Raw genomic sequence first — 24380 nt, 5'->3', positions numbered from 1 at the left:
GTGTAATCAATGGGAGTGGTTACCAGCACAGACGCACAGCCTTTTACCTGGAAACCTCAGGCCAGTCATGTTTTGCAATTTGGGGTTTTAGAGATGCGGCCTGACCTTTATACATATAGCACTCTGCTCAATGATATGTGGCAGCCTGGATGGGAAGGGAGTTTGGCCGAGAATGGACACATGTTTCCGTATGTCTGAGTTCCCTGGATGTTCACCTGAAACTATCACAACCTTGTTAATTGGTTATAGTCCAATATAAAAATAAAAAGCTTTTTTAAAAACCTAATTAAGGAAAAAAAAAAAAGTGACCTGCTGCGGGTGATACCATTTAGTACCCACAACAGTGTAGGGTACACATGCCTACATCAATGATAGTCATACCATTTATCATTCTCAAGGCAAACGCATGCCTTTCACACTGCTTGGCATAATTAAAACCTATATAGCCTTGTGTTAACTCAGACAGTGAGTTATGAAAGTCTGTGATCTTTGGATTTTGGATTTGTGGATTAGAATTGTGCACCTGTGTTTCGAGGCTTCCCTGTTGGCTCAGACAGTAAAGAACCCACTTGCCAATGCAGGAGACATAAAAGACACAGATTTGATCCCTGCCTGGGTCAGGAAGAGGCCCTGGAGAAGGACATAGCAACCCACTCCAACATTCTTGCCTGGAGAATCCCATGGTCAGAGGAGTCTGGTGGACTACACTCCATGGGGTCACACAGAGTTGGACATGACTGAGTGACTACACACACACACGTTATATCTACTGTATTTTCCCAGGACCTAATTATTTTATTCTATCTATTCGGTTTTTTAAAATCCTTCAACACGAGCCTGAAATGTGACATATCCAGTTCTCAGTGGAGACGGCTTTGGCTTCTTGGCACATTGCCACTTTTTTTTTTTTCCACATTGCCACTTCTTATCAGCCCCGGTGACCTTTGGCCAGGCAGGTAGGGTGAACCCCAGTTTGCATATGACATCACTGGGTTGTCGGTATTGCCAAACCCAAAGAGATGCTGGAGTTTCCCCAGTTCTTGGAAACACCTTAAGGGATCAGAGCCACTAGAGTTAAACTGGGATTATTTTTCATATGGATCCAGGTCTGATTTCCAAGGGAGGAACTCCTAATTCACGTTAAGGATGGAACATCTTTAGAGTTAAAGTGTCCTCTCACTGAGGTTTTACAAAAGGTAGAATTTGACTCCTGGAACATGTAGATTGATCTGATGCCTTGGTAATCATTGACAAAGCATTTTGCAACCCTATCTTAAGGTCTTAAACATGACACGCAATGTTTTTGTTTCTTTATTTGCAGCTTGATTGCAGTGTAACTGGTATACATGAAGCTGTGCACATTTGAAATGTACCTTCGAATGAGTTTTGTTTTTAAGTTTTAAAATGTATTTATTTTTGGCTGTGTTGGGTCTTCATTGCTGTGAGGGCTTTTTCTCTTGGTGCCGCAACCGGGGGCTACTCTCCAGTGGAGCGTGGATCCTAGGCTGCTCGGGATGCAGCGGTTACAGCACACAGGCTCCGTGGTTGCGGCTCCTGGACTTGGGAGCACAGGCTCAGTCACATGGCACATTGGCTTAGTCGCTCCACGGCATGAGGGATCTTCTCGGACCAGGGATCGAACTCGTGTATCCCGCATTGGCAGGAGGGTTCTTTATCACTGAACCACCAGGCAAGCCCCTGGATGCATTTTTACGCATGTGAAACCATTCCCACAATCAAAAGAATGAGTGCCCATCACCCCCAAAGTTTCTTCACTGCGCACAACTGGAAAGTAAAGCCTGTTGAGATTATAAGGAAGTTTAGTTTCTCCCCTGGTGGTCCAGCGGCTAAGACTCCATGCTCCCAATGCAGAGGGCCCAGGTTTGATCCCTGGTGAGCAAACTAGATCCCACGCGCCACAACTAAGAGTTTGAACAGCCCAACTAAGACCTGGCACAGCCAAATAAATAAATAAAACTAAGTATTAAAAAATAAAACCATGCTGTGTGCTCAGGCACTCAGTCATGTCCCCCTCTTTGCCACTCCATGGACTGAAGCCAGCCAGGCTCCTCCTTCCATGGGGATTGTCCAGGTAAGATACTGGAGTGGGTTGCCATTTCCTTCTCCAGGGGATCATCCCAACCCAGGGATTGAACCCAGGTATCCCAAATTGCAGGCAGATTCTTTACCATCTGAGCCCCCAGGAAAGCCACTAAATATTTAAAAATAAAAATCAAGTTTCCCCTCTTTGAAATAGCTTGCTTGTAAGGGACAAATTCAGGTGTTTGTCTTTTTTATCTGGTTTATTTTCAAAAAGCAAACCATACTCAAAAAGAAATATGTCCAAATTTCAACACCAACAGGAAAACGTATAATTAATTTTACCCTTTTAGTAATTCTATATCTGCCACTTGAAAAAGAATCTAGTGTAATATAATATGGTACCCTGAACTGATTCCTGGAACAGAAAAAGGACAGTAATGTGGACACTGATGAAATCCGACTAAAGTGTAGAGTTCAGTTGATAATGAGGTGTCAGTTTGGTTTCCTGGTTTTGACAAACCTAAGATGTTAACTTGAAGAGAAGCTGAAAACTGGATGAGGGGCATACAAAGCCCTGTACTGTCTTGTGCTCCTTTTCTGTAAACCTAAAATTATCCGAAATATACACTTTACATGAAAAAAAAAGGACCCAATGACAGTTACTCAAGGAAAACCACATTTTATGATAAGTGCTGTGTTTTAAGTACAAAAAAAAATTATCCCTCTAAATAATGGGCAAGCATGCCGGGAGCCGGCACCTGAGATCCCACCCATGACAAGGTCATGAGGAGAAAACCTGACAGGCAAGGCGGATCAGGTTTTCAGGGATTCCGAAAAGCTGCCCCCGGTGCTCACCTTAAAGATGACAAGATGACATCTGTCTTTCTGATGCTTGCTTCAGTAGACTACTCCCTAATTTCTGTGACACAGGCAGAAGGCCTTCCCCGATCTCTTTCCAAATAAGAATCAACTTAGAACTTTAATCAATAAGTTTCCCGGGTGGTGGTATTTTATGAGATTATCCAGGGTGAAAGGAGTGTTTTAATTCAAACTCCTTTGCTGGTATTTTAGTTTGTTTGGCAAATGCGTTTATGCCCTTGGTACTAATATGCATGATTGCTCATAATACCCTAATCATAAAACAGCATAAAGAACCTGATCGCATAAAGGCCCTAATAGGCACAGAGCCCTTTGGGGGTGAGGAAGCCCTATTAGAGAACATAAAAATATTATTCTAAAAGTGGTTGTAGTTAAAGATTTAGAAAAATAAGAACTTAAAATTGTTAATTTTAACCAGGAATGCTAAACAGGGGCTGCCTCACTGGAGCTGCAGAGTCTTTGTGTGGTAAACCTTTTAGATAAATTTAACTGATAACTTCTGCAAAAGGACTGACCTTTGTGTTCATTAAAGAATAGATTACGGAAAACAGCTGTGCATTCACCTAGGTCATAAAATGTCAATAGGCCCCAAGGCCAGAAGATAATGTACAAGACCCTCATAAACAAAGAAGTATGCAGAAAACACCCTGGTTTCGTGAAGAACAAGCTGATGTAATGTTAAACTATCTTCCCCTTAGAAATGTACTAATTTAGGGTATAAAAGCCACGGTAAAAAATAAAGCATAGCCAGACTCTGCCAGACCCTGCAAACACCCCCGTCTGGTCATTCTCTTTCTCTCTCTCTCTCTCTCTCTCTCTCTCTCTCTCTCTCTTGCCGACGCTGTTCATCCTGAGGGTATCCCCTGGATCCTGTGGAGGCTGAACCCCGGCACAAGCAACTACATCTATGCTGTTTTTTTAAGAGTAACAACAAACACATGTCACGTCCTAGCGCTGCCTTCCCCGTCATAGTTTTTATCATCTCTCCTCAGTCTTTCCATTGTCGCCTGTGGGGTCCTTTCCTTTTCCACCACGGCGGGTTCTAAAGGCAAGGTTGAGCCGAAGGCTGGTATTTTAATTCTCGGAAATAAGACTAAACTGTTTTACAGCGAGGGCACTAAAGAGGAATTTAATTCATGGACTAGAAACGGTCTCTTCTGCTTTGCGTTTGCCCTGATGTTGACACTGCTGCAGTTTGGGGTGGAAGACGGGCGTGGGAAATGTCTGCGAAAGGACCGTCTGGAGGGAACCCAAGGGCCCCTCCCTTCCCGCGGGGAAGAGCATGTGGGGCTGGGGGCAGGTCCTTGGATGGCCGGAGGAGGCAGGACCCGGATGTGGACACCCGGGTTTGCTAGGGATGTTCGGGGGGGGCCGCACAATGGATGAGGATTCACCCACTTTGAACGGATCGGTGAGCATCTTAGCTGTGTACCCAGCAGGTTGAATGCCAGCGCGCTCTCGTCACGTTTCCTGGGCTTTGTCCAACTCTTCTGTTGTTCAGGCTCCAAGTCGTGTCCGACTCTTTGTGACCCTGTGGACTGTAGCCTGCCAGGCCCTCCTGTCCTTCACTGTTCCCTGGAGTTTGCTCAGATTCGTGTCCATCGAGTCAGTGGTTCGATCTAACCATCTCATCTTCTGCTGCCCACTTCTCCTTTTGCCTTCTTGCCCAACACTAGAGCCCTGGAAAGTTGGACATGGACTGGATTGGACTGACATAGCAAAAGTGATGCGATGCTTCTGTTTCCGGGTGTCACGGAACCAGCAGATAGCAGTGCCCACTTTTCTAACAGGTGCATTCTTTCTGCTGGTGGAGAGATTTATCTAGGTCAGGAAGTGCAGATATTTTCAGTAATTTGTTTTGCCCACTGGCCTTCTTCCTGTTTAAATGACACATTTTCTTGCAGACAGTTATTAAATTATGCAGGTTGGAGGCTATGCTGATGTTTCCATTTAGCTACAGTGCCTGGTCTCAAGTCTCTGGAATGATGCCCGTCACAGAGGGAGTGCTGATAAATATTTGCTGAGGAGTTAACAGGTAAATAGATTCCTCTCTGTGGAAACTTGAGTAAGTCAACACTTCAGGGTTAGTTGGCTTCGTCAGAATCCAAATTCTTTAGGACTGTTTGCTTCCTGGAGCAGTATGATGTCCACCTGAAAAAAACAAGAGCTTCCCTTGGTCTTGAGTGACGTTGACCAGGACGGTTCTGAGGCTTCCTCTGCACAGGTGCCCCGTGCCATCTGGGGGTGCGGGGGGCAGTACGGAGGAGTTTACGGCTGTACCCGGGTCCCTGGGTATTAGGCTGGGACAATGACAGCAGAGAAGGGTGCCCCCCGTCCCCGCCACTTACACTGGAAAAGCCAAGGCTGTCAGGCAAGGGGTCTTCCCCCAAGTCAGGGAAGGTGGTGGGAATGTGAGCTCATGGTGAGACCCTTTGAACTGACCTTTGGGGAACACCTCCCAGGCGCCTGAGTTAGTATTTCCTGCAAGCTACGGTTGTTGTTTGGTCACTCGCTCTTGTCCAGTTCTTTCGCAAGCCCACGGACTGTAGCCCACCAGACTCCTCCATCCATGCAATTCTCCAGGCAAGAATACTGGAGTGGGTTGCCATGTCCTTCTCCAGGGGATCCTCCCAACCCAGGGATCGAACCTGCGTCTCCTGCACTGGCAGGTGGATGCTATACCACTGAGCCACTGGGGAAGCCCTCCAAGCTACAGTAGGTGACTATGAAAAGCTGTACCTCTCTGGCACAGCTTAAGGGGTCCCTCAGTTCCTACCTGGGGTTCCCCACCCCACCCCCACACACACGGAGGGTCCAGACAACTGGGGACCGGCTGCCAATGCTGGAACAGAGAGAGAGAAGGGATTCCTGCAGCGTCCGCTCTGCAGACCCTGAGGTCACCTGGGATGGAGTCCAGTCGGACCCACCATCCTCTGGATCCCAGGTCCACCGTCGTCCGAGACACTAGGCGCTGCATTTGGGGGTTCACCCGGGTGCCCTCTGTCACCTCCACTGAAACGTAAACCACCAACTCGGAGTCTTTGTTGTGTTCAGAACAGGGTCTGGCATGGAGCAGGTGCTTAATAAATGTTTGTTAAATGAATGCGAGAAGGAAGGAAAAAAGGAAGGAATGGCATGAGGAAGGAAGGAGCGTGGGAAGGAGGGGGAAAGACACAGGATTGAAAACCTTCTGCTTTCTGCGCATCACCTCCTGGACCCTTTCAGGTCTTGCCATCACTAACAAATGTACCGAAGTGAGTTTATGCTTGTTTTGTTCTGATTTGTTTTCTATGTAGATCACCTAAGTATGGTGTTTGAGATTTCAAGGGGAAAAGGAAAGGAAATCTCATGATGACAATCTTTCTTTTTTTACGATATCGCTTATATGTGGACTCTAAAGAAATGGGACAAATGAACTTACAAAGCAGAAATAGAGTCACAGATGTAGAAAGCAATCTTACAGTTACCAAGAGGGAGAGGGGGCAGGGGAGGGATAACCTGGGAGATTGGGACTGACACTCCACTAGATATAAAACAGATAACTGATGAGAACCTACTCTGTGGCACAGGGAACTCTCCTCAGTACTCTGCAATGGCCTGTCTGTGAAGAGCATCCTTAAAAATGTGGGTTTAAGTGTCTATGTAACTGATTCACTTTGCTATACAGTGGAAACTAACACAACATTGTAAACCAACTATACTCCAGTAAAAATTCTTTAAGAAAAGATGAAAACGATGAAAATAGTTTGAGTCCACCACAGAAGGGAAGTTCACAGGCATGTAACACCATGAACTGTAGGCTAACCCCCAGGTCTTGGCTTGCGGCACAAATGCCCGTGACTTTGCATGGTCATGCCCGAAAGGAGTCAGCCAACCAAAGGCTTAAGTCCGAAGGTTGCTGAAGAGTGAACGGTACCTTGAAGGGCTTCCCTGGCAGCTCAGTGAATCCACCTGCCAATACAGGAGACGTGGTTCACATGGCTCAAGACACGGGTGGGACTTTGCAGAGTCAGAACTATCTGTATAATCCCCTAAAACCATAAGCAGCCTGATTTTTGCGCAGTCATGAAAAACAAGCATGTGAGAAGCAAAAGATTCCTTTCTATTCCATCCTGATGTGGTTTCTCCAGTCTCCTCAAAAATGGTGAAATAATGTTGCCTCCTTGCTTTTTAATGGTGCTCAAGAATTTAGACATTTCAGGATGTAAAATGTGGTTATTTCTGGGTTGTAAGACTACGGGGGAATTTTTCCTCTTTATTATTTTTCAATGTTTTATAGATTCATAAGAGTGATTAAATATTATTATAAAAGGGAAAAACAGTGATAAGAGCTTGTGTGTATTTGTTAAATTTAAAAATTCTGAATAAATTAAAATTCTAGAGTCAGTTAGCTAAACTAAGGGCCCCTCATGTGTGCTGCATGCGTGCTCAGTCACATCCAACTCTTTCGCAACGCCATGGAATGTAGCCTGCCAGGCTCCTCTGTCCGTGGGATTTGACAGGCAAGAATACTGGAGTGGGTTGCCATTTCCTTCTCCAGGGGCTCTTCCCCACCCAGGGATCCAACCCACCTCTCCTGAGTATCCTGCATTGCACGCTGATTCTTTACCACTGGGCCAATGGGGAAGTACTAAGGGCCCAACAAATGCCAAAGTTGCCCTTGTCTGGAGCAGAAATCCAATTGGATTTCTCTTTGCTCAGATAGTATTGCATCTTTGGACATTAAGCAACCTGGTTTTTATGTTAGTTGCAAGGAAGTTGATTTTAGTAAATGTGTAGGAGATGCAAGTTCAATCCCTTGGTAGGAAAGAGCCCCTGGAGAAGGAAATGGCAACCCACTCCAGCATTCTTGCCTGGAGAACTCCGTGGACAGAGGAGCCTAGCAGACTATAATCAAGGGGACTGCAAGAGTTGGACACAACTTAGTGACTCAACAACATCAACATGTAATTTCTTAACCTAATATTTTGTACCATGTACTCTTTTTGATTTCCAAATGTTTACGTTAAAGATACATCATACGGGGGAAGGACACATTGGGAGAATGGGAGTAACGGATGCACACTACCACATATAAAACAGTTAGAGACTTTCTTGGTGTTCCAGTGGCTAAAACCCCAAGCTCCCAATGCAGGGGGGCTGGGGTTCGATCCCTGGTCAGGGAACTAGATCCCATATGCCTTAGCTAAAGATCCAGGATGCAGCAATTAAGAGCTGCTGGAGAAGGCAATGGCGCCCCACTCCAGTACTCTTGCCTGGAAAATCCCATGGACGGAGGAGCCTGGTGGGCTGCCGTCCATGGGGTCGTGAAGAGTCAGACATGGCTGAGCGACTTCACTTTCACTTCTCACTTTCATGCATTGGAGAAGGCAATGGCACCCCACTCCAGTGCTCTTGCCTGGAAAATCCCATGGATGGAGGAGACTGGGAGGTTGCAATCCACGGGGTCGTGAAGAGTCGGACACAACTGAGCGACTTCACTTTCACTTTTCACTTTCATGCATTGGAGAAGGAAATGGCAACCCACTCCAGTGTTCTTGCCTGGAGAATCCCAGGGACGGCGGAGCCTGGTGGGCTGCCGTCTATGGGGTCGCACAGAGTCGGACACAACTGAAGCGACTTAGCAGCAGCCAAATAAATAAATAAATATTTTTTAAAATAATAAAATAAAAAAGGACTTAACTGTATGGCACAGGGAGCTATATTCAATATCTTGTAATAAACTGTAATGGAAAAGAATTGAAAAAATATGTATATAGATAAAAATATAGCCGTATAACCAAATGCTTTGCTGTATACCTGAAAATAACACAGTATCGTAAGTCAACTGCATGTCATTTTTAAAAATGTATGCATTTGTTATAAATTGTGATAGAGTGTATTTATTACTCTAGGTGCCTTAACATTCTAGAGAATGAGGTGTGGCATTTTTTTCCTATTAAGTCCAAGAAATCAGCTGATGTTTAATAGTTCCTGCCGAAGCTAAGCCAGGGTACTGATCCGGGTGACTGGCATTATTACATCAAACCCCAGCTTTTCCTGGAAGTAAGTCTCAACTCTGGCACAAGCCCTTTCAAGAGGAATGTGTACCCAGAAAGAATTGTTGGCGGTGAGGGAGGAATTAAATGAAGAAGCCTGCTGTTCCCAATAAGCCTTTCTCTTCCCTGCCAACAGACTGAATGACTGGCCAGCACTGCCCTTGTCTTGGCTCAACGAGTGCTCTTCTGCGATCAGAAAGTCAGAGTCTTGTTTGCAGATGAGTGTATACACGTTACTAGGAAGTGCCACAGACCCTCTCCACCCTCACCTGTCCTGCCCCAAGCTCCAGTTGTTGTTTAGTTAAGTCACGTCCGAATTTGCAACCCTATGGACTGTAGCCTGCCAGCCTCCTCTGTGGGATTTCCCAGGCAAGAATACTGGAGGGGGTTGCCAAGCTCCAGAAAACGAGATTAATTCTTCTATTGCCTCTTTTTTTTAATGTAGGCTTTTACACCCACCAAGCTAATGGTGCACTGGGTTTAACAAGAAAAGGATGAATGCCAGCTCTAGGAGGAACAGCCCTGCAAGGGTTGCAGCCTTCAGATTTTGAGAGAAGGGGGTGCTGGTATGCTGGCTCCCTGGGGATGCCAGACTTTAGAGGTGTGAGTGTCCTGGGTTTCGGGTGCCATGCAAGACCGAATTGGTGCAAGAGACCAGAGATGCTGAGAGCGTCTGCCAACCTGTCTGGTGTCTTTCTGTGCAGCCCCTGTGGTGGGGTGTATAATGGTCCCCAAATTTGCCCACATCCTAATGCCCACAACCTATGTGTATGTTACCTTACTTGGAAAAGTGGACTTTTCAGGTGTGATTAGGTTAAGGATCTTGAGATGGGGAGATTTCCTCAATTATGTATGGATACCCAATGTATGCAGAGTACATCATGAGAAACACTGGACTGGATGAAGCACAGCTGGAATCAAGATTGTTGGGAGAAATATCAATAACCTCAGATATGCAGATGACACCACACTTATGGTAGAAAGTGAAGAAGATCTCAAGAGCCTCTAGATGAAAGTGAAAGAGAAGAGTGAAAATGTTGGCTTAAGGCTCAATATTCAGAAAACTAAGATCATGGCATCTGGTCCCATCACTTCATGGCAAATGGATGGGGAAACAGTGACTCCAAAATCACTGCAAATGGTGATTGCAGCCTTGAAATTTAAAGACGCTTGCTCCTTGGAAGAAAAGTTTTGACCAACCTAGACAGCATATTAAAAAGCAGAGATATTACTTTGCCAACAAAGGTCCATCCAGTCAAAGCCATGGTTTTTCCAGTAGTTATGTATGGATGTGAGAGTTGGACTATAAAGAAAGCTGAGCACCAAATAATTGATGCTTTTGAACTGTGGTGTTGGAGAAGACTCTTGAGAGTCCCTTAGACTGCAAGGAGATCCAACCAGTCCATCCTAAAGGAGATCAGTCCTGGGTGTTCATTGGAAGGACTGAAGTTGAAGCTGAAACTCCAATACTTTGGCCACCTGATGCGAAGAACTGACTCATTGGGAAAGACCCTGATGCTGGGAAAGATTGAAGGTGGGAGGAGAAGGGGACAAAAGAGGATGAGATGGTTGGATGGCATCACTGACTCAATGGACATGGGTTTGGGTGAACTCTGGGAGTTGGTGATGGACAGGGAGGCCTGGCATGCTGCAGTTCATGGGGTCGCAAAGTGTCGGACATGACTGAGCGACTGAACTGAACTGAATATTCCGTTGCATGTATACCACATTTTCTTTATTCATGCATCCATCAATGAACACATCTCCTTTTTTGACACTCCTGCCTCACCCCATTCCTTATAAGGATCCTAACATTGGGTTCAGTTTAGTTCAGTCGCTCAGTCGTGTCCGACACTTTGCAACCCCATGAACTGCAGCATGCCAGGCCTCCCTGTCCATCACCAACTCCCAGAGTTCACCCAAACCCATGTCCATTGAGTCGGTGATGCCATCCAGCCATCTCATCCTCTGTCATCCCCTTCTCCTCCTGCCCCTAATCCCTCCCAGCATCAGGGTCTTTTCCAATGAGTCAGCTCTTCGCATGAGGTGGCCAAAGTACTGGAGTTTCAACTTCAGTATCAGTCCTTCCAATGAACACCCAAGACTGATCTCCTTCAGGATGGACTGGTTGGATCTCCTTGCAGTCCAAGGGACTCAAGAGTCTTTTCCAACACCACAGTTAAAAAGCATCAATTCTTCAGCACTCAGCTTTCTTCACAGTTCAGCTCTCACATCCAATGGAATATTATTCAGCTGTAAAAAAAAAAAAAGGAGATCCTGCCATGTGTGACAACCTGGATGGGCCTTGAAGGTACCATGTCAAGTGAAATAAGTCAAACATAGAAAGACAAACACCATATGATCTCAATTATATATAGAATCTTAAAAAAAAAAAAAAGAAGAAGAAGAAGAAAGAAAAAACTAAACCCATAAGTACAGAGAACAGATTGGTGGTTTTCAGAGGCAGGGGGTGGGGGTGAAACTTGTGAGGGCAATCAGAAGGTGCAAACATCCAGTTTTAAAACAATTAAGTCTTCAGGACATAACATACAGGTAGCTATAGTTAATAAATAATATGGTATTACATGCTGAAAAGTTGCTAAGAGAGTAGATCTTAAAATTTCTCATCACAAGAAAGAAATTCTATAACTGTGTGGTGATGGATATTAAATAGACTTACTGTAGAGATCATTTTGCAACATATACAAAATTTGACTATTATGTTGAATGCATATCCTAATATATGAAAAGCCTTAACAAATAGATTTATGATAGTATTGTTGTTGTTGTCAGTTGTGTCTGACTCTGCGACCCCATGAACTGCAGCACAGCAGGCTTCCCTGTCCTTCACCAGCTCCCGGAGCTTGCTCAAACTCGTGTCCCTTGAGTCCATGATGCCATCCAACCCTCTCATCCTCTGTCACCCCCTTCTTCTCCTGCCTTCAGTCTTTCCCAGCGACAGGGTCTTTTCCAATGAGCCAGCTCTTCATATCAGGTGGTCAAAGTATTGGAGCTTCAGCTCCAGCACCAGAGACTGGAGAGAGTTGAAGACACTACAATTCTGGCTTTAAAGACAGAGGAAGAGGCTACAAGCCAAGGAATGCAGGCAGCCTCTAGAAGTGGGATAAGGCAAGGAAACTGATTTCCCCTAGAATCTCCAGAAGGAAGGCAGCCCTGTTAACCTCTTGTGGACTTCCAGCCTCTGTTGTTGTTGTTCAGTTGCTAAGTTGTGTCCGTTTGTGACCCCGTGGACTGCAGCATGCCAGGCTTCTCTGTCCTTCACGATCTTTTGAAATTTGCTCGATTTCATGTCCATTAAGCCACTAAGTTTGGGAAATTTTCTTACAGCATCAATAGGAAAGTCATGCATCTCCCAAGAAGAGGGGATCCCAGGCAGGACTCCACATGGAGAGGAGGGGCTCTTGGGTCAACCATCTGAGAGCTCAGAGGTCCCAGCCTGGGTCCATACATCACTGGGCACTGTCAACAGAAGGAATGAAAGCCCCTAGAATGGACTCACCAGTTCACAAAGCCCCAGGGGAATCATTCATTTGCTCCCAGGAAGGCTTCCCAGATGGGTTAAAACATCAGGTTTGTTTACTTGTGGCTGGAATTGTATTTCCTCCATGGGGCAATACGGTTCTGACCCAGAAACGCTGACTGGCAACTTCTGAGTGACTTGTAGAACAGGAACTGCATTACCTGGGACTTAGTTCTTGAGAGGAGATTATATCCTGACAGCCCAAGCACTGACTTCTGGAAATGTTGACTATTGCTGTTCCCTAAATGATCTCTGTAAAGTGAGAGGGGTATCCACTGAACAGAAGCCAGGTGACTTACTCACTTCAGTTCCTGACACCTGTTTTATGAGCTCTTCTACACACTTTGTCACAGCCGGAGATCAGGACCCTTTTCTTGGGACTTCCCTGGTGGTTCAGTGGTTAAGCCTTTGCCTTCCATTGCAGGGATTATGGGTTCTCCCCCTGGTCAGGGGCCACTGTGCTTTGTGGCCAAAAAACAAAAACATTTAAAACAAGAAGCAATGTTGTAACAAACTCAGTGAAGACTTTAAAAATGGTTCACATCAAAAACAATTTTTTTAAAAGACCCTTTGTCTTAGCCCAGGCCACCATAACAAAACACCATAAGACTAGGTGGTTCCTAAAGGAAATCAATCTTGAATATTCATTGGAAGGACTAACGCTGAAGCTCCAATACTTTGGCCACCTGATGAGAGGGGTGACTCACTGGGGGAAAAAACCCAATGCTGGGAATGATTGAGGGCAGGAGAAGGGGGAAACAGAGGATGAGATGGTTGGGTGGCATCACCGACTCAAAGGGCACGAGTTTGAGCAAACTCCAGGAGGTAGTGAAGGACAGGGGAGCCTGGCGTGCTGCAGTGCATGGGGTGTGAGTGAGTGGGGTGTGACTTGGCAACTGAACAGCAACAGGTGGTTTAAACAACTGAAATTGTCCCAGCTGTGGGGCTGGAAATCCGTGACCAGGGTATCAGCATGGTCAGGTTCTGCTTAGAGCTCTCTTCCTGGTATGAAATGTGAAATAAAATGAAGTTATGTCAAGAGGTTTTTTTTTTTTTTAAGGAAACTAGGAGGCCATTAAAGAGATTGACCTTTACACTCGTCTGCACCAGGTGGAATCATGAACTTTTGAACTGGGAAACCATAAATATTGCAGGGACTCTGCAAGAACACCTGCGACTTGTCACAGGAAGGAACCCTTACTCCCTTGAGTGAGAGCCTTGGCACTCAAAGTTGTTTAGCCAAGACTAGCTTCTGCTTCCAACTCTAATTAAAATTCTTTGTGATGCAAACTTCTTCCTTTGCCTTTAAAAGCCCCTGACTTTTAGTCTCTAGTGGGACACTGTTTAAAAATGCTACTGGAATCTGTGTGCTCTGAATTGCAAGTCTTTGATCCCAAATAAACATTTTTTTGCTTGATTAATGCCTGATAGGTTTATTTAGGTTAACACTGACTTACAGAAAAGTCACTAATCTCACCTTGGGTGTCCCCCATCCTCGTGGCCTCACCTAACCCTAATTACTTTCCAAATTCTGCCCTGGGGTGGGTTGGGTGGAGGGGATGGAGGGTTGGGGTTTTTACGTATGAACTTGGAAAGGACACCTTCAGTCCATAACAACTCTCCAAAAACAGACACAAAGAGAAGAAAGGTCTTTGTTTCTCCCAGACAAACAGTATACATCTGACAAGAGGTTCCAGTATTTTTGTTGTTTAGTTGATAAGTCCTGGGAGTGGCTAAGTTCAATGTTCAGTCGCTAAGTCTTTTCAACCCCATAGACTGAAGCATGCCAGGCTCCCCTGTCCTTCACTATCTCCCGGAGTTTGCTCAAACTCATATGCAGGAAGTCACTGATGCTATCTAACCATCTCATCCTCTGCCTCTCCCTTCTCCTCCTGCCTTCAGTCTTTCCCAGCATCAGGGTCTTTTCCAATGAGTCAGTTCTTTGCATCAGGTGGCCAAAGTACTGGAGCTTCAGTCCTTCCGATGAATATTCAGGGTTGATTTCCTTTAGGATTGATTGTTTTGATCTCCTTGCTGTCCAAGGGAATCTCAAGAGTCTTCTCCAGCACCACAGTTTGAAAGCATCTATTCTTTGGTGCTCAGCCTTCTTTATGGTCCAGTCCTCATCCATACACAACTACTGGAAAAACCATAGCTTTGACTATATGGACCTTTGTTGGCAAAGTGATGTTTTTGCGTTTTAATACACTGTCTAGCTTCCCTTCCAAGGAGCGAGCATCTTTTAATTTCAGTAGTTCCAGTATACATTTTCCAAACACAAAGAGTAACAGTAATCAGACTACATGTCTGAAAAAAATTCAAATATATGTTTTAAAACAAAAGGAACCAGTGAACAAGGTAAAGAATATATCTGAAAGGATATTCATATAAATGTTTGCAGAGAAAGAGAATTAGAATAATATGTGCTTTTTTTCTCCTTAGTTTTCATTTTAAAGCTTTAGTCATAAATCAGGTAGGATGGAAAACTCACTAGTTTATAAAAATCAGTTGAAATAAATTGCTTACTCATTTGGATGACTAAAGCCTTTCATTATTTGTGGAAGTCTTTCAAAATCTGTATTTGCCTTTGGCAAGCAATTTTAAGGAGGCTGTGATTATTAGAATTTAGGCTAGGGAATCCTTTTAGCAGTTTGTTTTTAAAGACTTCTTTCCCTTTTTTTTTTTTTTCAGTCTTTTTTCCCCAAAAGATTTATTACAAGGACAATAAGCATTTATAAGAGTGAAATAATGATCTGTAAAAGAATTAAGAATCAAGTAAAGAACAAAATATTTTGGTGACTCAGTTACAGGCCGGCTAGGTGGGATAATATGTGTTAACTTTTATGATACATAACATAAAATTCTTTTGATTATATGGGGCTGATTTCCCTCATGAGTATTTTATTTTTTAACATCTTCAAGTGATTTCCATCACCCCCCACCCATTGTTTTTTTTCTTTTTTTTAATTAAGGTATAGTTGCTTTACAATGTTGCATTACTTTCTGCTGTATAACGAAGTGAATCCCTCATGAGAAATTAGTGAAAAACTGAGATCTGAGGGGGAACTCCTAGTGGTTCTTAGATGTAAAATTTTTCAAGATTTTTCAGCTCAGAGAAGGAGACTTGGCTCAGACTAAATAACAGGACAGTGATGGGGGCTGGGAACTGGAGTTTTCTAGAAGGGGCAGGATTGATAACCTGAGAACTTCCCAGATATCCTAAGGGTGTTCAAAGGTGCTGAGTGGGGACTTCCCTGGTGGTCCAGTGGTTAAAAATCTGCCTGCTAATGCAGAAGACATGGGTTTGATCCCCGGTCTGGAAGGATCTCACATACCTCAGGGCAACTAAATCTGTGCACCACAGCTACTGAACCCACACTCAGGCCTTGCTCCAGAGTCCACGTAGCTTAGTCGGTAAAGAACCCACCTGCAACTCAGGAGACCCTGGTTCAATTCCTGGGTCAGGAAAATCCGCTGGAGAAGGGATAGGCTACCCACTCCAGTATTCTTGGGCTTCCCTTGTGGCTCAGCTGGTAAAGAATCTGCCCGCAATGCGGGAGACCTGGGTTTGATCCCTGGGTTGGGAAGATTCCCCTGGAGAAGTGAATGGCTCCCCACTCCAGTATTCTGGCCTGGAGAATTCCATGGACTATGTCCATGGGGTTGCAAAGAGTCAGATACAACTGAGCAACTTTCACTTCACTGCACTTACACGCACTGCAACTAGAGAAAGTGTGAGTGTAGCAATAAAGACCCAGTGCAGCCAAAAGTCAAGAAATAAATATTAAAAGCAACATGCACAACAGTGCTGAGCAGATCAGTCACTGCCCTGACCTCCAAGGCTCGCGATGAGGTGGACAGATCCCAGAGCAGGGTCCCTTTGGAGGGTGTGGGCCTGACTCCCGCTTTGCTAACAGTGTCAGTGATGGCTCATCAGAAGCTCTGGGGACACCGCCCAGCTGCACTGAGCTGATTCTCAGCAGCCACTGCCTCCTCTGGGCCCGCCTCTTAATGAGCAATGAGCCACTCTTATTCCTGTCCAACCTACCTACCAGGTTCTTCCTGGAAGTCTGCAGGACCCAGAGGCCAAGTTTACACATGGAGGGATAATGATATGATCTGAACCTTCCCAGAAAATACAGAGTCATCTGAATTTCTCTGAATTAGTTACACAAACCAGGCCCAGAAAACTGGTGGAGACATCTCCTGCCAGCCCCTCCCAGTTCCCACAGGCAGCTTCCAGACGGCCTGGGCCCCTTTCCTGGGCTTTCCCAGGGGACTCGCCAGGGGCAGGAATATTAAAGCTTTGCTATTTACATAATATGTAGGCGTAACTTCTCCTTTTATAGGGGTTCAGAGGACCTGCACATTTTCTTCTCTCTGCACTCTCTGTCTTCTCCTTGCCAAATTTTCGAGTATCATTCATTTCCTGTTTCACGGAGGAGGGGAATGCAGAGTGTCACGTTTTAAAAGAGTTACTCTGGCAAGGGAAGGAAGAGAGGAGAACACAGTCTGACTTTCTCGGATGGAGTTTTTGCAGGGACCCCACCGGGGAAGCAGAAAGGCAACACTTGCAGGTGTTATAGCCACGCTTTCCGGGAAACAAACTTATTCAGAAGGACAATGCAGATATTGGATTGCAGTTTATTACACCGGTGAGCCCAAGGCAGAGTCTCCTCTTAGCCAAGGGCCCCGACCAACATTTGTGAAAATTTTTTATACCCCATGTGTACGTGTCCAAACCCACCACCCCAAATCCCTTGAGGCTTACAAAGGAAGGGTAAACACAATCACAATAACCCCATCATTCACATGTTATGTGTTCAAACAGTGAATAATCAATAAGCCCTTGGTTACATTCCAACCAGTTAATAACCGATAAGCCTGTGCTTACATTCTGATAGATACTGTCCGGAGGCAGGGGTGATTAGTATCTGTTTTCTCTTAGGTGATGAGTAACCTGAATACAATCTTCAAGGTTCCCCTGTCCAGAGGGGGTCTTATCCTTCCATTGTCGTTCCCACAGGCACTAAGCAGAGAGTTCAGAGTCCACTGGAGAGGTGGCCGAGCACGATCAGCATGGACAGGCCTCAGATGGAGTCCAGGCCCTGTGAATTCCCTCTTCACAGGGAATGGAAAGGAAGGCACTGTGGCCCTGATGGACACAGTGAGTGTTGCAGGGAGGCCAATTCTGACTCCGTAGGAGGACTGCTTCTTTGACCCGCCTTTCATTGCTTCGGTTACCACATTCAAACAGAACGGTTTGCCTCAAAGAGTCCTGCCCCTCTGCCTGACTGTTAAAGTAAGGTGCTTCTGCTCAGAACCCTGTCCACCTGCAGATGGCAGGAAGGAAGAAATTAACACACCCCCTGCCCTGAGGCTTCCATTCTAGATGTTTGTTAGATTCATGGCCTTTTTACTTTGCTTCCTCACCGCCCCCTCATCTCTGATCTATAAAAGAACCTGGCCTCCAGACCCCAATAAGATGGTTATTTTGAGGCATTAGCCTGCCATCTTCTCAGGCTGCTGGCTCTCCGATTAAAGTCTCTTCCCTACCTCAACACCTCGTCTCTGAGATACACTGGTCTATCCTGGGGCGAGCAGAGCGAGCTTGGACTCCTTGAGGACACAGGACTGGGGCACTAGAGACTCACGTGAGTATATGCTTTTACTTCTGTACGGGTCCCCCTGATCTTACTGCTGGAATTTCTTGGCCCAGAGGACACCCCGTCAAGCAATGGTAGGGCCTACTTGGAGTTCAGAGCTCTTGCTGCTCTGTTTGACTGACAGGGGCCAGCACCTACCCACACTCTGAAGGTGCCGTCTCAGCAGAGATCAACAGTGACATGAGATGCTGTGGAGCAGTAGAAGATGCTAAACTGGGACAGCGACAAAGTCCTCAGGAAGTGGAAGCTCAGACAAGAAATGGAGGTTTAGAACTCAGACTGTGGGTTTGGGGAGGGAGGAGGCAGGGAGAAATGAAGGAAATAAGAGGGGTGCGCAGGTGGGGCAGACAGCGTGGGAAGAACAGCAGCACACACGCGGCTTTCAAGAAGTTTATCTTCAAAGACTCACGGATGGTGGTGGTGCTCAGTAGCTCAGTCGTGTCCAACTCTTTGCGACCCCATGGACTGCAGCACACCAGGCTTCCCAGTCCTTCACCATCTCCCAGAGTTTGCTCAAACTCATGCCCATTGAGTCGGTGATGCCATCCAACCATCTCATCCTCTGTCTCCCCCTTCTCCTTCTGCCCTCAATCTTTCCCAGCATCAGCGTCTTTTCCAATGAGTTGGCTCTTCGCATCAGGTGCCAAAGTATTGGAGCTTTAGCTTCAATATCAGTCCTTCCAATGAATATACTGATTTCTTTTAGGATTGACTGGTTTGATCTTCTTGCTGTCCAAGGGACTCTCAAGTGTCTTCTCCAACACCACAGTTCAAAAGCATCAATTCTTTGGTGGATGCTGGATGGATGGTGGAGGAAGGATAAATTAGGAGTATGGGATTCACAGATACACACTACCATATAGAAAACAGATAAGCAAGAAGGATTTACTGGGACTTCCCTGGTTGTCCAGTGGTTAAGACTCTGAGCTCCTAAGGCAGGCGACATGGGTTTGATCCCTGGTCTGGGAACTAAGATCCCACATGCCACATAGAAGATGGCCCAAAAAAAGGATCTGCTGCACAGCACAGGGAACAACATTCAGTATCTTGCAATAAGGTAAAATGGGAAAGAATGGAAAAAAAGAACATATATGTGTATTTGAATCACTTTGCTCTATATCTGCAATTAGCACAACATTGCAAATCGAGCATATACTTCACTTTTAAACATCCTTAAAGTCTCAAAGAGAGAAAAGCAGTATCTTGTGGAGAGCCTCAGAAAGTATGATGGGGGTGGGCAGAGCCAGGTCTGATTGGGGGAATTGGAAAGGCAGGATGACAAGTTTGGCTTGAGATGCAAAGGGCTCCAGCGCTAGACAGGACTCTCTAGGAGTGCACCCCTAGGTGCTGTGTAATTTGGGAATATGATCAGTTAGATTTTTATCAGAGAAACAGAATCACCCTACAATGTGTGTGTGTGTGTGTGTGAGAGAGAGAGAGAGAGAGAGAGAGAGAAATAGGGGCTTGACCTTAAGAAATCATGGGAGGGATTTCCCTGGCGGTCTGCGGGGAGCGGCCTGAACCAAAAGGCTGGCTCTGGGAGCTGCCTTGATCCTCAAGGGTCTGTTCGCAGACATAGCTCTCTGTCTCGCCACCCCTCTCTGGAATTTATTATCCAAGTTAAATCTTAACAGAACATTAGCAAGCCTTGAATGCACACATGATGCAGATGGATAGCCTTTCACGACCACCCTTAAGATAAACGGATAAACGGGATGCCTTTCTTACCCCTTGACGTTATCAGAGAGTTCTGGTGATTGTTATCTCAAAGTGATGTATATGGAAAAATATTTTAAATATTTTCTCTTCTGAAGATTCTCTTCTTGGTTTAGTATAAATGTAACCCTGAGAAATAAAGAATCATCGCTGACTGCAGCGAACTTCTCGACCCCATCTGTTCTGTGTCTTTATTTCTTAGCCTAAAGGAACGCGTCGTGTTGCTCGCTGAAATCTTCCGGCTGGCCCGGCAGTGGTCCAGTAGCTAAGAGCTTACATCCCAATGCATGGGGCCTGGGTTTGATCCCAGGTCAGGGAACTAAATCCCACATGCCACAATTAGAGAGTTCTCCTGCTGCAACTAAAGATCCCTCCTGCCACTGTGCTGTGCTTGGTTGCTCAGTCATGTCCAGCTCTTTGCGATCCCATGAACTGTAGCCCACCAGGCTCCTCTTTCCATGGGGATTCTCCAGGCAAGAACACTGGAGTGGGTTGCCATGCCCTTCTCCCGGGGATCGTCCCCAACCCAGGGATTGAACCCAAGTCTCCCTCATTGCAGGTGGGTTCTTCACCCACTGAGCCACCAGGGAAGCCCACAACAAAGATCAAAGATCCCACGTGCCGTAACTAAGACCTGGCACAGCCAAATAAAGAAAGAACTGTTTTAAAAATAAATAAATCAGGGAAGTTGGCTACATAATCTGTGTAAGACTTTTTTTTTTTTCCTGTGTCTGGTCCTGCAGCCTGGGCAAGAGCGGGAAGAGAAGGTGGACGAAAGGAGGGGTGTACAAGGACATGCTGAAACCACCATCAGTTTCTCACCATCTCCAAGTCGCCAGCAGGGTGCCTTTGTCGGGGAGCTAAACGGGCACCTGGCCCAGGAGACAGGGAAGCCAGGGAAGCCGTAGCAGCAGGTGCTGGAGGAAATGTCAAGACTGGCTGCATCCCTGTTCTACAGGACGCCAGTAGATAACCACAATGCTGTGAGCAGCAGCAATCCCTCTCATCCTGCCCGTCTCCTGAGAGGAGAACAGCCGCATTCTACCTTCTAAATCCTGTTTAAAAAAAAAAAAAAAATCCGCTGATCCATGCTAATTCAGAACCATGCAAGAAGGGAATTCGAGGAAAAGCAGTTATGGCTTAGCTCAGTGGACTGTCATGGCAGTCGGACGGTGGTTGAAAAGGAATTTCCAGACACACAGCATTTCAGGGGGGAATGAGTGTATTAAGAACAAAGAGCAGAGACGATAAGGGCACTTTGAGCACAGTGGGGCGACCTCCTAATAGACCAAGGAGAGTCAACGCATTTCCTGGGTTAGCTGCCAATTCTTATAGCCTCAAGACAAAGAAAATTCCTGGTGGAAGGCTGGTTAGGGTGCCTACAACGAGCACTACCGCGGGTATTTTTGCCTAATATGGGGTCAGGACGCCTGCTGGGGGGCTTTTGGGAGCAGTTACAGAGGGGCTGGGTCCTTTCCAGAGATGGTGCTGCTTGTGGCTCTACGGTAGTGGCTTTGGTACAGGATGCCATGATAATGTGTGCTCAGTCGTGTCCGACTCCTTGTGACCCTATGGGGTGCAGCCCTCCAGGCTGCTCTGTCCATGGGATTCTCCAGGCAAGAATACTGGACTGGGTTGCCATGCCCTCCTCCAGGGGATCTTCCTGACCCAGGGATCGAACCTGCGTCTCTTACGTCTCCTGCATTGGTAGGCGGGTTCTTTACCACTAGCGCCACCTGGGAAGCCTTAAGACGCCTTAAGACGCCATTCAGCTCAAGGCAAGTTACTTAATTCTCCTCGGTGTCCTCATCTGTGACGCAGCAGTCATGACAGCCCGAATTGGTACAACACACACAGAAGCAACCAAGCCATCAGCAACCGTGGGCTTCTTTCGTCACCCCTCTCCCACCCTCCTGAGGGCGGGGAGGGCAGCACCTCTAGATTATTCAAATAAGGAAGACATTTCAGGAAGATCAGCAGGTCAGAAGGCGGAAAATTAACAGAAAGGAATGAGGCAATTCAGGTTTTGTAAGGCTGAAATTTGTTTGTTCATATAATACCGGTAAAGAATACACAACTAAGACTATAAAATCAGGTACAAAAGTATTCACTTAGAATTAGAAAATAAATCACAAGTTACACATTTTTGAAGCTGCTGAATACCGCTAACGTTGCAAAAATTCAGGAAAATAAAATATCTGTGTTAGTTAACTGCCTGACATACCCCTTTAACGCTCTTTTGGACTTCCCTGGCAGTTCAGTGATTAAGACTGTGCTTCCACTGCAGGGCACACAGGTTTGATACCTGGTGGGAGGACTAAGATCCTGCATTTCCCATGGCATGGCCCCAAAATAGTCTTTTATCTACACATTTGACTGTGTAATCGTGGCCTCTACCCCCAACAACCCTTTCAAATATGCTCTAGGGAATTTTCTGGCAGTGCAGTGGTTAGGGCTCCATTGCGGGGGGCAAGGGTTCAATCCCTGGTCAGGGAACCAAGGTCCCGCAAGGAGACATGCAGCACAGCCAAAAAACTAATAATAATATTTAAAAATAAATACATAAAATACGCTCTATAGAAAGAACAAAATGTGAATTCAGTCTTTTCCTCTAGAATGATTTAATCAAAATGTTTCTTCCTATTGGCAATTTAGAAAAGTGTCTTTTAACTTCGCAACCTGCTATTGATGTATCATGTCAAGACAGTTCTGGAAAACACCACAGGCACCCCAACACCATCCTGCATGGCCTAGAAGTGTGTTAAAGGAGAAGTTGACAGGAAAGAGACAGATGTCTGAACAACTGTGGTTAAAAGCTCTTACTTGGCAGATTTCACAAAAGCATATGACTGAATGCGGGGAGCCCCTTCCACAGCCATGGATGAGGTTGTGGAAAGGAGGGCCTCTGAGGTGTCTGCTTTCAGTGGTTTCTCAGAAAACCTGCCTCCAAAGGGGAGCCCGAGGGGCACCCACTTACGAAGGTTACATGCCATAAACCCAGCTCTGACATCATGCTCTGGCCGGGCGGAGAGGGAACCAACGGGCAGTGGTTGCTGGACGTCCTTCACAGCCAATTCCAGTGAGACTGGCTTCCTGTTCTCTTCAGATTGAGGATTCTGTGGAAATCCCAGTCCTCTCTCTAAGACTTGGCAGTCTCTCAGCCAGGAGAAAGAGGAAACAGAAATGCCAACCACTGAGAGAAACTATCTTTGGTGAGCTGCCTTGAAGGGGGGGGGGAGGCAGTTACTTGCTTTGGGGATATCTGGGGAGTCATGCAGAATGTCCACCCAAGCAGCAAACTGGGTAGGGATCCTTTTAGTACTTTGCCAGGAACTGTAAGGAAAACATAAACCCTCTACATTTTAGCAGAGAAAAGCTCTGGAAGGAGATTGTCAGGGGGTTTCCACGAACCCTCCAAGATCACAGGCTTCATTATTGCTGCCCCTGGGCATTCCAAATCAAGGAAGACCACCCGCCTCCCGGCCTGGGCTAAGACACAAACACATGTGTCCTTTTCTGTAACTTGATTTTTCTTTCCTGATTATAAAAGAAAAATATGTTCGTTAGGGGAAAAAGAAAAAAGCCTAAAAAAAAAAGAAGAAAGTAAAGAAACCCTGTTATCATTCCATAATCCCACACCCTATTTCACGCCAGTGTTTTGGCATATTATTTCCCCCAGTGATTCTCAACGCGTCATTTTTGCAAGGATTCTGCTGTTTTCACTTAACATTTAAACCATGCCTTTGTCTGGAAAAAACTCACTTTAAGCATCATTCAAACACTGCTGGATGTCTCAGCACCTCAGTTTACAAGAGTGGCCAATTTCAAGAGTTCTCCGTTTTGCGTCCAAAAGCAAAGCTTGACGTTACCGAACAGTGCGCTGCCAAGCCACCCAGCAGGATGTCCAGCACGATCCGAGGGGACTCGTGATCCCTTTCCTTGGTCCCGCCCGCCCCCATCCGCCCCCGACCCCAGCCTCCCCCTTTATGCCTCCTTCCTTGCCTGCTGAACTTGGTTTATGGCTCATCTTGAGAGCACAGAATGGACTCAAATCCTTGCTGGCATCCAACGGATAAGAGCCAACTCAGACTCACACCCCCGCACTCCCAGCTCCGGTGGTCACTTCCTCATAGACTTCTTCACGGCCTGCCCCCGGGCCAAAGCCACAGACCATTATGAAATATGGGGCGTGTCCCTCCGCCTCGGCCTTGCCGGGCGCCCAGGTCCCCCAAAGCTCCTCTCCTTCAATCCCTCTTTCCAAGGCTCTTTCCAAACCCTACACCCTTAGACTCTACTGTCAAAAAAGGGTTAAAAGCTAAATGTGTACTCAAAAGTCTGATAAGCAAGCAAAAGCTTCAGCTTAAAGGAGGAACGCTGGAATTGTGCAATCCCAGGAAATCGGGAAGCAGTGGACGAAGATGGGGGTGGAGTGAGGGTCGAAGGCTCCGCGCGAGGCCCACCCGGGGCTCTGGGTGCCCAGAGGTCTTTCCCGAAGGA

The 24380-nt window shown here is 46.1% G+C and overlaps 1 long non-coding RNA gene across 1 annotated transcript; it reads right to left on the bottom strand.

Annotated features, from left to right (window-relative positions):
- Positions 1 to 18904: 18904 nt before the first annotated feature.
- LOC122687610 lies at positions 18905 to 23860 on the bottom strand. The gene is made up of 3 exons (XR_006339186.1): positions 23646 to 23860; positions 20706 to 20938; positions 18905 to 18964 (listed from the first exon to the last, which is right to left on the bottom strand). It is a non-coding gene; the product is annotated as an uncharacterized LOC122687610 (long non-coding RNA).
- Between the last annotated feature and the right edge of the window lie 520 nt (positions 23861 to 24380).

Source organism: Cervus elaphus, chromosome 31, assembly GCF_910594005.1.
Source record: "Cervus elaphus chromosome 31, mCerEla1.1, whole genome shotgun sequence".
In the NCBI taxonomy this organism is placed as follows: Eukaryota; Metazoa; Chordata; class Mammalia; order Artiodactyla; family Cervidae; genus Cervus; species Cervus elaphus.
This window is presented reverse-complemented; position numbering and strand designations above follow the sequence as displayed.